The sequence below is a fragment of the Acomys minous genome (assembly GCF_964271855.1).
Source record: "Acomys minous genome assembly, chromosome: 17".
Classification (NCBI taxonomy): domain Eukaryota; kingdom Metazoa; phylum Chordata; class Mammalia; order Rodentia; family Muridae; genus Acomys; species Acomys minous.
The window spans coordinates 17,482,089-17,495,270 of record NC_140500.1 but is presented as its reverse complement, the minus strand read 5'-3'; the positions used below and the strand labels follow the sequence as shown (position 1 = coordinate 17,495,270).

Below are 13,182 nucleotides of genomic sequence, written 5' to 3'. Positions count from 1 at the left end.
TATGACTGAATTTACTTTGCCTGAAACTTCAAGTATTTCCTGACTATGCACTTTAGCAATATTTTTTTTAAAGACTGAGCATAGAGAAAAACAAGGCAAATTATAGGCTGTGAAAGCCCTGCTCCTGAAATGAAAAACCCACTGTGGTGAGATAACATGACTTACTTGATTCCAGTGCCTTCTGTGTCACAATTAACAGGAGTTTTGAATTTACCTTGACCAAAATACATTTCTTTGTCTGTATCTTATCATAGTGACAAAATGAAAAGATGTTGGTGAAGATTAGAGGTTTTGATATTTATCATTGACTAACATACCATAGTCCTAAGATATTTAGGATGAGTATTTGGGCCCTAAAGAATTTAGTTAAAATTTTTATTTATACTGACTTTACTTTGCTAAAAAGAGTTTTGTATTGCTGGAAGAGTTAGATTAATTCAATGAGCACTGGGAATTTGATTGTCTGGAGGGATGATAAGACTTGAGATCATTGCTCTATGATGATAAAATTATTACTACTATAAATAGAACTGTATATACTGAGAAAGTAACTTGGATGGACATTGGTTTGAAAAATATCAGTGTTTGATCTTGAGCAGAGGGTAGGATTTAGAAGTCAGAGCCTACATGTATTTTTACACACTGTTATGTTACAGGGCCCAGCACGAAGCAGATGTCTGAAAATATTTAGAATTGTATTTGATGTTGTCCTTTATAAACAGAAGCAGAAAGGCTGGATGGTGCTAGTGCAAACTTTTAGTCCCAGCATTTGGGAGGCAGAGGTAGGCTAAACATTGAGTTTGAGCCTGGTCTACAGTGTGAGTTCTAGGACAGCCAAGGCTACAAAGAGAGACCCTGTCTTGAAAAACAAACAAACAAACAAATAAACAAACAAACAGAAAACAAAAAACAAAACAGTAGCAGTGATGTTGAAATAAGATGTGCCTATATCTTATTTTGGGAATCAAATATAGCAACTGACAAGTTGTTGATCCTAAAGAGAATATCATTAAATTTTTACAAGTTTCAGCAATGAACACATCACATTAACTCACAACAATTGCAATGAATGAAAAGAGATTTATAACCTGAATACTGACCCCAGTTTATGTTGAGCCACATGAACACAGATGAACAGCATTTTGAGCTTCAGTGTCCAATAATTAGGGAAGTGGGGAGGGCATGACCAAGGGGCTGAAGGCCGAGAGTGCCAGCTGGTTAAGGAAAGAATTCTGCAATTCTAGAGAGAAACAAGTGTCTGAACAGTGGTCAGGGGCATAGACGGTATGTGGATCTCCATGCACATGTCTATGTGCGTATGTACTTTTATCTCTTCTTCCATATAATGCTTATACTAGTGGGACACTAAGTGATGGTGTCCTCTAAGCTTTATCTCTCACGGTGCTCCCAGTGCCAGTCAGTGCTCCAAAGTGACAATCTATTTTACATCCCACCAATGTTGTATGGGGAGTATTTAATCATGTCTCCACATCTTTTCCAACATTGACTGAAGAAGATTGACTGAAGAAGATTCCATCCTAACATGAAGTGAGCCTCATGTTGACTCGACTTTTTCATATACAGTTTTTTGAGGGATTTTCTAATGCATTTTGATGCTAATTCCTGCTTGCTGTCTCTGTGACCCACCTGTTGATTAATAAAAAGCCATCCTACCTGGGCTGGGCAGAGGAGCTAGAGGTGTGGCTAAGGTGAGAGAGAAACAGGGTGGGGATGGCGGTGGAGGGAATTATGGGGAGAAGAGAGACCACCACGAGGAAGAAGAGAGACCTGAGGAAGAGAGGAAGGCTGCTATGGGTTACATGGAGGAGAAGCACATGGCCTGCGTGGATGGAGAATCCAGCCTAGATGAAGAAGATTAGCAAGTATTTTGGATTATGGATGGGAAGTAGGTTGGTAGAAGTTATTAGAAGCAGATGGCATAGGAAGTAGTTGAGAATATTAATGTCTGCCTTGCCTCAGGTTAACTAAAGCTATTTTAAAATATAACAGCTGTTTGTCTTAATTGGTTGCTAGCCAGGCTTACTGATAATACTACTAATAAAGATAACTTAAAAACCATAACAGTTTCTATTGCCTGTTGGCTGGGCATCTTCATTATGACTCTGAATTCCTTCTTAACAAAAGCTTAAATCATTCCCTTTCAATTCTTCATTTTGTTTGTGTTTTGTTTGAGATAGGGTCTAGCTAGGGAGCTCTGGCTGGCCTGGAACTCACTATGTTTCAAATTCTGAGTGCAGGGTTCACAGCCATATGCCATCAAGGATGGCTCTTTTTCTGTTCATGAAGTAGAACATCTTGGACTAGAGTTGCTCAGTGATTAAGAGCACTTTTTCTTCTTCCAGATGACCTTAGTTCAATTCCCAGCACCCACATGGTATGTCTCACATTTGTCTGTAACTTCAGTTACAGTGAACCTGATCATCTTCTGGCCCCTGTACACACCTGCATACACATTAAAAGTGGGATATATTTTAAATTTTCAACTGTACAGGATATTTATATGTCCCACACATAAGTTTCTTATCAGACACATGCTTTTCAAATATTTTCTTCCACTTGGGAGCTTGCTTTGCAGCTGCTTAGAGGTATCTTTTCAGATACAGTAGTGTTTACCTTTGATGGTGTCTAGTTTTTCTTTTAGTGTCATATCTAAGATTGTTTTCATCTGAGAGTCTAGAATTCCATCCAGCACAACTAACAAAAACTCACAATATAAAAAATCATGTAAGCAAGGACTGGAGAGATGGCTCAGAAGTTAGGAGCCCTGGCTGATATTGTAGAGGACTCAGGTTCAATTCCCAGCACCCACCTGGTAGCTCATAATCATCTGTGATTCCAGTTCAGAGGATCTGAATGAGCTCTTCTGATCTCCTGTAGAACATCTTGTATATGGCACAGGGATATATGTGCAGGTAAAACACACATACCCTTAAAGTATAAATATATAGGTCAGTCTTTAAAAGGTATCATAGAGATAATGTGTCAGTCCATGCCTCACAGTGAGGAGTGCAAAACTTCTGTAATTAAGACCCACACCCCACCACTCATGCTTAAATTCAAATTTAAAAAAATTAACTGCAACTGCACTTGGTATTGACTTGTCCTTATATTTTCTCTCCAGTGGAAATCAAGATCATGAGCTTCCTCTGAGTTGACGTCCACAAAGAACTGCACAGGCTGCTCCAACCAGCTGTGTGGAGCAGTGTATCCTTCCGCCACAGAAGACTGATAACCATCCCTTGTACATTACCACCAAGTCCCATATGTCCCTGACAGATCCCTTTCTGTGTCCATGTTCATGGTTTTGGTCTTTTATTTTCCTCTAGATTCTACAGAGGCACATGGAAGTCTTGTCTCTCTGAGTATGGCCCAGTTTCATCTCTCCCTGTACCAGGTATTCTCAGTAGATTATACATGTATTTGATTTTAGAAAGACTGAGTTAATATTAGGGTTCTGCTTTTCATATCTTGGTTCCTTCAGCTTTTGAAGAAATGTCCAGTAGCCAAATAATTCTTCTTCCCCACCTGTATGCTTCAGATCAGTAGAGGAGCCTATGTTTATTTCAACAACAAGGTTGCCTGTAGCAACAGGTCCTGGCATCAGGCAATGTATTCTGGAAAAACAGAACCAACAGGATATACATTATAAAGGAGATTGTGATGGATAACTTCAACTCTTAGCTTGACTCCACCTGGAATCACCTGGGAAGACTTATTGCACTGGCTGACTAATCTGGCTGGGTGATCCAACATGAGGTGGAGAATCTGCATGCTGGAAAAGGGGGAAAAGTAGACAACGCCCAACCCAGGAAACTCAACTGCCTCAGTATGGTACAGAAAGCCTGGAAAAGTCCTAGACAGTCAGCGGTGAGATGGAAAAAGCTGGAATTCATCACCATTATCACCATCATTACCGTCATCACCACCACTACCATCTCTAACACCACCATTACCACCACCTTCAATAGCAGTAGCAGTAGCAGCAGTGGCACAGAACCAACAGATGTACTTGTTCATAAAGAAGAAGCCTGTAGGTGGAACTAATTCCTTCTTTATTTTTGTTTTCTCGTGCAGTTACCTATGGAATATATGTACATGTGAAGGTATAGTCCTTTGCCCCAGGTACCAATCCACACAGGTGTGTTTTATCAGTCCTAGGTAACTATTAACACAGTCAAGTTATCCACCCAAATCAATGAATTCTTACAATACTTTATACACAGATGAGGTATCAAGGGATGAGTAACCAGATTAAGTAGACAGAGGGTGTGAATAATTTTTTATTCAAAAGGCATGCAAAGAATGACAGGTATATGAGAATGTGCCATATTCACTAGCCATACTCTGTAATTTTTCAAGGTCTGCAAAATATAAGCCAATCCAAACAAACAGTAACAAGCTTAGCAGAGGAGCTAGTCAACAAGCTCTATCTTGAATGGTATCATATTTAACTATGCAAGCAGTTTCATTATTTGTTAAGCAACACAGTATATTCGGATCATAAACAGGATGCTGTGAAAAAATATTTTCTGTAAGGTTATCTTATAAAGTATGGCCAAGACAATCTAATTTTTCCATAATTTTCCATAATTCATTTTAGAGATTGGTGTGGTATGAAACCAACTTTTCCTTTCTTTCTGTTTTTCCTTCCTTCCTTCTTTCCTTCCTTCCTTCCTTCCTTCCTTCCTTCCTTCCTTCTGTCATTCATCCCCCCTTTTGGAAGTACTAGGGATTGAATCTAGGGTCTTGTGTCTACTAGACAAGTATAGTGCCAAAGACCCACATCCCCGAATCTTGTTTTACTTTTTGTATTCAAGACAGTCTTCGCTGTGTTGCATAGGATGACTTTGTGTTTACTTTGTAGTCCAGGCAGGTCTTGGACTCATATTCTCCTAATTCAGTTTCACTGGGCGGGGTAGAGGCCTGTAATGGCAGGCCTGTTTTGCAGTCAACATTTTTCATACTGGATTTGACGACAACCCAATTCACTCCATTAATAAATGGCCTCAGAAGAATCCAAATGAAGGCATGATCTTTATCACTGTCTTGTGCTTAACTTGACCTTCTGTAGCTGGCTTGCACAGTACCTAATACTTAGTTTTAGGTACTAGTGTGCACCCCCACCTCCAATTTGGTTCCTACCTAGAAGCATACATGTGGCTTTCTGGGTGCCACTCTGTGCAGACTTTCATACATCACCATGTGTGACCTATGGCAAGGAACTTCATTTATGTTGTAAGAAGCGTGACCTAATAGTATAGGAGGTGTTGTAGATACAGACTATTTTAATTGAACTATTTCCAGTTGTGTTGTTTATTTAGAATCTGCTTAGTGTTCCAGGTTTCCTTTTAGGAAAGAGATATTCTAAAACAAACAAACAAACAAACAAAAAACAATAACAAAAAACACTGGTGATCTTTTCATTTGGTACCATACCATTGAAGCAAAATATATAAAGAACTAAACTTTCCTGAGAATACAAAAGGAAGAATAAAAGCTGAAGCCTACTACTCACCAGAGGACGAACTTGCCTCTTTGGAAGGGATTTCATACAGTTCTGGCAAGTTGTTCAACCACATTGCAGGAGAGACGGCAGACAAGTAAAATTGATTTTAGAGATTGTTTACGCTGTTAAATTTTGGTTTTGCCTTATAAAAATGGTAATGCTCTGTTACTTCTCTCTTAAAAAGGTACTTTATTTGATATTTCAAAAACAGCTTTTTAAAAAAATAAAATGAAAGTGTTACATTTTATTGTCTTAAGCTTATTTATTGTCTTAAGCTTAAATCAACTGTAGCAATCAAAGTAGTGTGCTATGACCACCCTTAGCATGGGGACCTGGACCTCACCTTCTTCCCCATGGAAGGTGAGATGACACCTGATTTCACTCAATGCCAAGTCAAGAATGTTTCAAGCAATGCTTTAAAATTCTGTACGTTTCATGAATTTCAGCCAATATAACATAAATTAAGGGCCTTGGGGGAGGGGACTTCCTAAGGAAGAGGTAAGTAAAGAGGCCAGGTTTCTGCTTACAAAAGAATGTCCTTGCTGGGCAGTGGTGGCACACACCTTTAATCCCAGCACAGAGGCAGAGGCAGAGGCAGGTGGATCTCTGTGAGTTCGAGGCCAGCCTTGTCTACAAAGGAAAGAGTGTCTAGGACTGCCAGGGCTCTGTGTAATAGAGAAACTCTGTCTTGGAAAAACAAAACAAAAAAGAATGTCCCTATAAAACCTAGCTCATTCAAGCATTCTGGGTGGTGAGCTGAAGTAAACCTTTTATTTCTTCAAATTGCTGCTTCTGCCACAAAGTTTCGTATTCTCTTCTTTACAGACAGGAACTCCTTTACAGTCCAATTGTAATTCTTTTTGCCCTGGAGCAGGCACAAAATTCAGTGCAACAGTTGCAAGGTGTTCTTCTGGCCAGTTCCTCCATCTCCACTTCATGATGCTCTTCCTGTTTGTTAACTGAAAACACAGACATTTCACAGCTCCATGAATTCTACAGTGACGTTCTCACTAAACATCTGGAATCTCTCTCCCTTTTCAGCTTCTAATAAGCAAGAGATTTGGAGAATTTTTGCACCAATTCTTTCACAGTGAAGATACTGTACCACTGCTCCACTGTCACGACAAACAGCTCCTTCAAGTGCAAGGCCACTGTGGAAATCCTCACACCCAGGGCCACTGGGGAAGCCTGCATCTGCAATGTGTTTTCAGTCAGTTTCCTCTGAAGAGTCAGTTCCTAGGTTGCTACAGCTTTTGTTCGTGAAATCATTCCTGTTGTAAATTCCATCTTAAGGGCCTTCATGTACTCTCCAAGGTCTGCCCTGACCTTGGCGGTGCCTGGAGTTCTCATGAGATCCTTCAGGGTGTCCCCTTCTCCTTTCTTCTTACTCACATTCACCTCAGTGTCACTAGCTTCATTTTCTTCAGAAAGGCTGGGTATTTCAATCAGTCCTTTGTGCTTTGCACCAGATTTTTTAACTGGACCTTTCCAGGCCAGCTTGACGTTCCAATCATAGAAGAAAATAAGCTTCCCTTTGCGGCTGCTATAAGAAGTCTCACCTTCCACCTGCTTTAATTCACTGGCTCATGTTAGCCAGCCTCATTCTCCACAGGAATACCAACCAGGAGCTCATGGAGCTTCCCCTTGGACCAAATGGTGGCATCCCACTCAGCGCCAGTTGTTCACATTGGCCCCGTCCTCCTGCTCTTCCATGATCCAGAGCGATCCCCCTGACCCCACTTGGCTATGGCAGCGTGGACAATGAGGGCCCTGAAAGCAGGTGCACAAGGGCTTCGGGCCTGAAGGCCTTAAAAAAACAGCTTTTAAGAATTTAAAATTATAGGACTCTTATATTTATGATTGTGAGCCTAACCTTTAACGGCTGAGCCATCTCTTCGAACCCCTACCCAGATCTAGCCAATGGACAGGACATTCTCCACAGTAGAGTGGAGAGTGGGATCTGAGTTTCACATGAACTCTGGTGCCCCATATTTGACCACGAGCCCTGGTTGGTGAGGCCTGGTGGTACTTAGAGAAAAGATAGCAGGCAGGATACCAAGAAGAGATTTGATACCTAATGAGCATATTCAAGGGGAGGTGGTCCCCCTCAGTCAAAGTCATAGGGGAGGGGAGTAAGGGGAAAATGGGAGGGAGGGAGGATTGGGATTATACAAGGGATGGGATAACAATTGAGATGTAATATGAATAAATTAATAAAATATATTTTTAAAAAACTATAGGACACTTTAAATGTTATCAAATGTTTATAAAATGTCTTTAATAATATATAATCGTGATTGATAAATAATATCGAAGCATATTGGGCTTATATGCTTCACTTTTTATCCGGGAAGAAAATAATATTCCTGTTAAAGCCAATAAATTTTAAGATTTGGATACCCCAGTAGGTGATTGTATGGCTCCCAGGCAAAGATGGTTACATGACTCCTTGACTATTGTTGATGTTCAAACCTTACATGACAAGACTTTTGTCTCTAATTGAACTTTTAAACTACAGTCCATAGAAATCTTCCTAAGAATTTTGTTATTGGCTATACTGAGAAACATAACAACCTCAAAAGTACTCTATGTTTACTTTAAAAAGAAGAAACTCCAACAATAGCAAAATTGACCTGATCTAGATGCTTTGAAATATATATCCCAGGGGTTTTTCAAATTAAACTCCATGAGTCCTAGGGCATTAAATGTGTTTAAATTCCAGGAAAAAAATCAAGACTCTCCCTAACGCATTAATACATTCTAGCTGGTTTGTGTTTCTCTATGTTCTCTAGAGATCAATAAAGCATATAGAGGCTCGACAGGACAATCAGTCTTAGACATTAATCTTGTATACCCTGTATAACTTGCAAACATCACTAAATCCTGGCAACTACTGTAACAACAGAGGTATGCATGTTAAAAAATTACATTAAAAGAATGATAAAAGATCATTAGCTCATGAAGTCTATTCAAGCTAACAGAGACAGGCTTAGGGTACATAAAATTTGGTTTCTTTGTTTTTACTAACATAAAAATGTTTTTTCTTCATTTTATAAACAGGGCCATACAATGAACTGTTATGTTCTATAATAATATACTACATGTGGATCAAGGAAATTCCCAGTCTCTACATTTATGGATCTAGATAAACAAGGAGCTTCAGTTCAATGGCTATCATTTTATTATAGACTGTTAAAGATGATTGAGATATATTGGTTTACTATTGGTTGCCTTATAAGTTTTTTTTAGAATGTTTAACACTAATGATCTGGTCATAATTGATTATCAGTATGGGCTTTATTTGGCCGCCTATATTTGTTTTCAAAGATGGTCAGTCACCTCATAGAGGATCAGATCCTTTAATTCGTTCAAAAGTATATTTGTAATAAAGTCATGCTAGAAACTGATGTCGTTAGTTACACGATTAAGCTTTGTTTAGTCACTTGTGTTATGTTTTCATGGTTAAGCCTACGATAGGTAACTAAATATAAATAGTTTGTTTGTCTTGGCTGTACTTAATAGATGGCTGGTCCTCAAACACTTCAGAGATCTGCTGAATATGACATTTAAATGTTTAATAAATATATTTTACTATAGCTGAGACCCCAGCTCCTAGCAGTGATCCTAAGGTCTCCAAGAAGATATAAACAGGGTACTGACTACTCCAGCTGGATTGTGGTTTGCTAATCACTGAGCAGACTGCCTTAATGCCTTGTCCTCTGCTAGGGCTCAGCATAAACTATGGACAAAGAGGACACCTGGAGAGTTGCTTGTCCCATGTTACCTAAATAGCAAATGTCATTCTCTCTCATGCTCCTCCCACTTCCTTTCTCAGGTTTGCTGAGCCTGACAGCCAAAAACTAATACTAAATGGAACCTGTATGCCCAATGACGTCATCAACATCACGGGAGCCTAGTGGGATGGCCAGCTGGATAGTGGGTAAGCCTCTGCCATTTTAATTGATACATGGGATATTTAAAATAGTTCTTGCTATATTTATCATTCTCAGGTCTCTGCTGCATTAAAAAACTGGATTAATAAAAAAGTAAGTCTTTACTTACTGTTCCTTTATCTAAAAGAAACTCATTTTACTGTTCTTGGTACTCAAAATTGTCTCCTTGCCTACTTGTCTCCTCTCATAAACTTAAAAAGATTTTTATAAGCTTCGAAGTATAACTTGGATCCATCTGACCTGGTCCGAAAATTGCAAAATGTCACCCAATCTTGGAATTCTTCACCTTCCCCATTTACTAAAAAATGTTAATTCTGTTCTAGTCTATATTTGTCTCAACAGATTTTCCCTTGGCTGACAGAATCTATGCAGAGATCATCTGTGCACTGTAAGCTGCTGAACTCTAGACTTCCTGAAAGCCGACGTAAATCAGTCCAGCTGACGTGATTGCCCTGTCTTTCAATTGTATCAACTAACTTGGTGCTTCTGATAACTACCCCATTGCCCAGCCTTTGACTGGCATTTCAGCCTTCCTGGGCCCTGATAATGACATCCTAATGTCAGCTGGAAGTAGTTACAGAAGAAAATAGGTCACCTATTGTCCCACTTAACAGGCTGAAATGTGAAGTCAAAAAGAGGCTCCCTGGCATAAGGGATAAATGATCAAGTTTCTTAATGACACAACCTTTTGCACATGGGATTCACTTCTAAGTTTGGAAGACTTACAGAACAATAAAACCTGTTTTAGGTCCCAGATAAAGTTTTCTAAATCCCCTTTGGATAAAAGAGAATATTCTTTTAAGAGCCTCCAGAGACACTTGGTTTGCGTGTACCACAGGTCTCTTCCCTTGTCTCTTGATAAAACAAGAGATGATTTTGAGAGAACGATTTGACTCGAAAGGGGAAATGTTGTAATCTGCTTAAACTCTGTAGCCCTTCTGTTGAGACATGCTTTAGTTCCTAGCACCACTGTGATTTCTCTGTTAGCACCAGTTATCACTCTTAGAATATCAAAGCCATTTGCCTTCAGTTTTCCATTTTGATCATAAAGTGAAATTAAGTTCAAGTTGCCAGGCCTAAGCCAGAAAGGTTCAATGCTTGCTGCTTAGAATAAAAGAATAGATGATAAATGTCTATTCAGCTTGGTTTAAAAATAAATGAAGTTCTATTAGAGTTAAAACCACAACATCCTGCTATGTTCCTTATTCCCAGAGAGCCAGAAAATCCCTAAGAGATCCCCTCCCCTAAATCCCAGGCAATCAGCTTAAAGCACATGTACATTGTGCTGAGAACAAAATTGATTCTTCTTATGTTTAACTGGTCAAAATGATGTAATGCAGCCCTCCTCCTTACTTCCCATCTTGTTACCTAATTATTTCCTGGCTACAGTTTTCTGTATAAAAACCTGTCTTAGAAACAGACCAGCATCACAGTTTGGTTCATGAGTCCACAGGGTCCCTGAACATGGCCAGTCATGGGACATTCTAATAAACCATCAACATCTCACTGAGATTATTGATTGAGTAAATCACGTGACAATGTTTATAGTATAACAACAATACATGCTGGAGGTTGTAAAATTATGCTTCAGCTTGTGACTAGCTGAGTAGGAACCAGCATCCCTTTGCTGCTGTGAGAATCCTTTGTGTTGCGTGTGCTGCTTATCTTTGCTGGAGAAGCTTTGCTGTACCTGGTTGTTTTGATTACCTTCCACTGAGAGATACAAAGGAGCCTAGACTCACACACCCCAAAATGATGCTTGTAATCCTTGCCTCAAATTATCCCTGATTGGCTGAATAAAAGTTTACACAATTGGGCACGGCAGAGTGGAGTAGGTGTGGCTGAAGTTCAAGGGCGTAGAGAAAAGGAGGATCATGGGAAGAATGATGGAGGACCAGAAGAAGAAGGAAAAAAGAGCTGAGGTGGGTTAGCATGCATAGGGGCACATACCCAGATATGCATGAGTGAAAGAAAACAGCACAGATGAAGAACATCAGCAACTATTTTGAGATTTTTTTTATGAGAAGTAGCCCAGATAGAAATCATTAGAGCAGATGGAATAGTATGGGGGCTTGCAAGGTAAAGATAGCTTAGGAGGTAATATCTGCCTTGCCTTAGGCTAGATAAGGCTATTCTAAAATATAACAAGTGCTTGTTTCTTTCTTTGATTATAATATCACCACCATAATTATGCTTTTAATAATAAACATTATTAGTTATTTTGTAAAATACTGCAACACAAGGAGAACATATATCTTCTCTTTGACTTTTTCTTATTAACACTTGAATTTTCACCTTTAAATTCATGGTGAACTGGGATCTACAGAAGAAAAGCTACAGTTATCTAGAGTCCACATGGACAGATTGGTCCTAAGTGTACTGATATTAGCTGGCTGGTATGGCCAGGATTTGGTGAGAAAGCACTCAGTCATTCCACGAGTGTTTAGGTAGATAGCAGTTGTGTGCTAACCATAATGTTAAGCAGTGGTAAAACAGTGTCAGAAAGACAACATAACCTTTGTCTGCATATCCTTTGCTCTCATAGTTTATTCATTTTGAAAATAATAAAAACAGGAAATGTCAGGGTTTTACCTAGCACTCTCTACTCCCCACCCCTGCTTTACAGTGTGAGCTAAGAGCCACAGAACAAAGAGCTTCCTCTGCAACCCTGGCAGCTGTTGCAGGCTTTTTCCCAGAACTATTGCTAAGCCCAACCCATCTGTTGCTGGCTGATGGCCACATCTAAAATCCTTGAACCCTTCCAACAAACCCCAGTCCTTCCCTCCCCCAGCACAGTGTGCCTAAACTAAGATCACTTTTGTCTTCCTTTCCCCAGGTTAGCTCACAACACTCTAGTCTTGCTTGTAGGTCACCCTGGACTTTAGGGATTTTATTTCCATGTAGACCAGCCTCATCTCAGGATGTTTGAGAAATGACAGAGTGCTGATCTATATGCCTGGCCTTCTTTATCCTTGGCTTTTTAAGAAAGGTTCTCACTGACTTGTCCAGACAGGCCTTAGCTCAGGCAAGCTGCACTTAACTGACTTTCAGCCAGCATATTTGGAATATCCTGATGATAGACCACTGTGATACAAGGGCCACAAGAATTATTATGCCCCTGTTAAATGCATTAATGGAATTAAAAGCCTGGGGATTTTCTGGCACCAAGGAGGAGGTGGAGGAGGATGAGTAGGTGAGATCATGTCTATGGGAAGAACAATACACAGACCAGGAAGGTATAGAGAGATTTCTGTTTCAGAGAAATACAGGGTAAAGTTACTTGGTAAAGGAAGTTGTATCAACTTTCTCATGCTATGACAAAGCACCTGATGTGGTCCACTTAGAAACGGAAGAGGCTCATTCGGTAGCAGTTGCATAGGTTTCAGACCATGACTGTTGGCCCCATTGCTTCTGGGCCTGTGTTAAGTCAGGCAACCCATCAGGATGGAAAGCTATGTGGTAGATCAGAATTTCCTATCCTACCCCAGGCAAGAAGTGAAAGGAAAAGCATAAAAGACCAAACAGTTTGCAGAAACTGCTGTTATACCAGGATCGCCCAGATCTCAAGATCCCCCCCAAAAGACACTAGGACTTGATAAGGATGCAACATACACAGGATGCTGTATTGTGAAGCTTGAGCATTGGATCACAATCCTTCCTGACTCAGCAGGCTAGGAGAGTGACCTGGAGCGTCAAGGGCAC

At 39.9% G+C, this 13,182-nt stretch overlaps 1 protein-coding gene and 1 pseudogene across 4 annotated transcripts in view; one reads left to right on the top strand and one right to left on the bottom strand.

The window, feature by feature from the left end:
• The window catches only part of KLRF1 (killer cell lectin like receptor F1), a 163,850-nt gene that overhangs the window by 125,639 nt on the left and 25,029 nt on the right, over window positions 1-13,182 (top strand). The gene's annotated exons all lie outside the window — the stretch shown is intronic.
• LOC311588734 (activator of 90 kDa heat shock protein ATPase homolog 2-like) lies at window positions 5,859-10,840 on the bottom strand (annotated as a pseudogene). Its single transcript has 2 exons — window positions 10,834-10,840; window positions 5,859-7,334 (listed from the first exon to the last, which is right to left on the bottom strand). The product of its transcript is annotated as an activator of 90 kDa heat shock protein ATPase homolog 2-like (transcript).